The sequence below is a fragment of the Gossypium hirsutum genome, chromosome A10 (assembly GCF_007990345.1).
Source record: "Gossypium hirsutum isolate 1008001.06 chromosome A10, Gossypium_hirsutum_v2.1, whole genome shotgun sequence".
Lineage (NCBI taxonomy): Eukaryota > Viridiplantae > Streptophyta > Magnoliopsida > Malvales > Malvaceae > Gossypium > Gossypium hirsutum.
Window position 1 is genome coordinate 88,352,328 of NC_053433.1, and position 3,547 is coordinate 88,355,874.

Sequence of the window (3,547 nt, forward strand, 5' to 3'; positions counted from 1 at the left end):
TTCTCCATGTTGTGGCTATAGGGTGTGTATTCTGAATTGCTTGATCTACCTCCACTTGTTTCGTACTGCATTACTGGGTGAACCTGTGAAAAACCAAGAAATCCGTCAATTTTTCTATTAAAAGTTCTACCTAATTAGAGAGCATGGTGACCGGATCGACTTTAAAAATACCGGTTGTTTTCGTTGGCTTTGTCCTCATAACTTGCCACTGATAATTATTCAATGACATCTCTTTTATAAATTCATAAGCATCCTCAAGTGTCTTATTATTGATAGTTCCACCAACAGCTGCATCAATCATCTGTCTAGTCGAAGGATTTAGGCCATTGTGAAACGTTTGAACCTATAGCCAGAGTGGTAACCCATGGTGAGGGCATCTTCGCAAAAGGTCCTTGTATATCTCTCATGCATCGTAGAGTGTTTCTAAGTCCATCTGCACAAAAGAAGAGATATCATTACGTAATTTAGCCGTTTTAGTCGGCAGAAAATATTTTAATAAAAACTTTTCGGTTATTTGTGGTAACAAGTTCAACCTCTGTTTAGCTTTGTTCCTCAATGAAAAGGGAATAATCGAAGGTGAATGACATCATCAGAAATGCCATTGATTTTAAAAGTGTCACAAAACTCTAAGAAATTTTCCAAGTGAGCGTTGGGATCCTCGTCCTGCAAACCATCAAACTGAACAAACTGTTGGATCATTTGAATGGTGTTAGGTTTCAGTTCAAAATTATTTGCAGCAACAGTAGGCCTAACTATGCTCGATTCAGTTCCTGTTAAAGAAGGTTTAGCATAATCATACATAGTACGTGGAGCAGGATTCTAATTAGCAGCAATCGTAGGAGATAGCAAATTTTCTTGGTTTTCAGCCATCTCCGCGGTTGTGGTTGAAGTATCATCTCTATGTATCGTAAGCTTTGCCTTATTTCTCTTCAGTTTCTACGAACTGTGCGATCGATCTCACTATCAAACAGTAATGGTCCCGACAGGTTTCTTCTAGTCATACACTATAAAAACCTGCCAGGAACGAATAAAAGAAAAATTAGAAAAGAAAATAAAAATTTAAATTGCAAATAAAGTAGAATGGCTAAAGTAATAAAAATCGAGTGTTCCTAATATCCTAGTTCCCCGGCAACGGCGTCAAAAACTTGATACGTGATATTCGTGACAGGTTTTTAAAAATTTATAATTAATCGTTCTTGAAACTAACTATTATCACGATGAAGGCAAGTGTACCTATCAAACAATAGTATAGTTTTAGCAAGACCGGATTGTCGAACCCAAAGGAACCAAGAGTACTAGTGATTACTTTCTTTTTATTATCTAGCCTAAAAATTAAGGGATTTATTTATGTAAACTAATTAACTAAACTAAGAGTGCACAGAGAGAAATTGGGGAAAAGCTTTAGGGAAAATTCGATTGATTAAGACAATACCCAAGGAAAAATCCTCCTAGACTTCACTTGTTATTTGACTCTAAATCAGACGATTTATTCATTTGACTTCATCCGTAAAAATCCCTCAGTTATATTATTATCTCTCTCGAGACTAATAACATCTAACCCTAGGTTGATTAATTGAAATCTCTTTCTAATTAACGCCCTAGTGTTGTATTAACTCGATCTATAGATCCTCTTATTAGGTTTCACCCTAATCCGGCAAAATCTTATCACCCTATCTCTAGGCGTGCAATCAACTCCACTTAATTACACAAATTTACTCTTAGACAGGGTCTTTTCCTCTTCTGAATAAGAGCATTAACTTGAATCAATATCTTGGAATATTAAAACAAGAATTAAGAACACATAATTAAGAACAAGTCAATATTTATCATACAATTCAGATAATAATAACAAGATCTGTCTTAGGTTTCATTCTTGGGGTTTAGTTCATAATTATAAAAGAAAACATCTCAGAAGAATAATGAATACAAAACATAAAGAAAACACAAAACCCCTGAATCGAAATTGAAGGGAGATCTTCATTCTTGACGATGAATCCGGCTTCTGAGATAGACCAATCGGCTTCCCTTGAGTAATTTCTTGCCTCCTACTCCGTGTGTCTATTCTAAGTGCCTCCTCCGGTGTTTAAATAGGCTTCAGAATGCCTAAGAGCCCTTAAAAGTGGCCTTTTCCAAATAGGGCTATACTTGGGTCAGCAAGGACACGCCCGTGTACGATTACTCCAGCCCGTGGTCAAGGTTTTTGAATAGGCACGAGCATGTAGTCTACAAGTGTAAGTCGTGCTTCGATCCTACCAAATGGACACGGCCGTGTGACACGCCCGTGTAAGGAAATCCAGGCCATGTTGATTTCCCACGTGGGTCCATTTTCTCCATTTCAGCCCGTTTCTCGCTCTTTTTACTCTTATATGCTCCATTAAGTATAAAACATGAAATTAAAGAATTAGGAGCATCGAATTCACCAAATCTAAGGAGAAATCATCCATAAATGTGCTAAGCATGGGATAAAAATATGTATAAATTATGATTTATCAATTAGAACGATTCTAATGTTACATACAATGAGTGGCATTTAGCAATGCATCATTACTACCTAAGTTACAGGAAGTCATGATTCGACATAACCTTTTGTGATTTATCTTTCTTACACTAATCCTGAAGTTCTTTATCTCTGGAATGAACACAAGTCATGGAATAGTCACACTTGCATAGTCCATCTCATGTTTCTTGATATCTTGAGTAGACTATGATATACAAATAAGTATGACATCTCATATAAACTTATTTGAGCATGGCCATGCATTTCTAATCTCATTCAATCAAGTGGCCTAAGATATTACTCCCATTATGTAGGAGGGACCTAATCTATATTGATCAACCATATCCCTCTACATAGATTGTGGTATATCTAACATCAGCCTTTATAGAACAACCAGTTACGGTGTACATTTAACTGTATCAAAATATATAGCTCACAATGTTGGGATAATGATGATTGCAAGTCTGAGGATCAAATACATATTAATCACTATGAGTAATGTTGTGACAATTACATAATAATCCAAGAAACATACTCATAGCAGGTTAGTCCAATATGTTGTTCTCTAACACACATATTCATGCATTGATTTTGACACTCCATATCAATGACAACTCTTTATCATCAATCAACTACATGTTAGTCTCAATGCATTATTGTTGTCCTAGTCAACAATAATACTTGACTAAGGATCTTTTAAGAACAATCATATTATTCTCAGGACATTATTATAAAACAGTTTATTTATACACACAGAAAGAAAAACTGAAATAATAATGAAAATGCCTTATATTAAAACATGATAAATCAAGTATGTTATTACAACCATCTCTTGATTAATCTTTGGGCATACTCTTACAATAGGTGTTGTGAGTCATTTTGATTATGGATTGATAGTGATTTTGGCCAATTGTAATGACTTGTAATGGCATATGTTTTGGTTTGTAAATATGACCATGAATGTTAGTGTAATGTGGTAGATTTGATTATGTGCATATAAGTGTATATATGGTTGATATTTTAAGTCCATAAATGGATATGTGAATGACT

At 35.0% G+C, this 3,547-nt stretch overlaps 1 non-coding gene across 1 annotated transcript; it reads left to right on the forward strand.

Annotated features, from left to right (window-relative positions):
* Window positions 1–359: 359 nt before the first annotated feature.
* Window positions 360–466, forward strand: LOC121208747 (small nucleolar RNA R71). The gene has a single exon (XR_005903872.1). It is a non-coding gene; the product is annotated as a small nucleolar RNA R71 (small nucleolar RNA).
* Window positions 467–3,547: the final 3,081 nt, after the last annotated feature.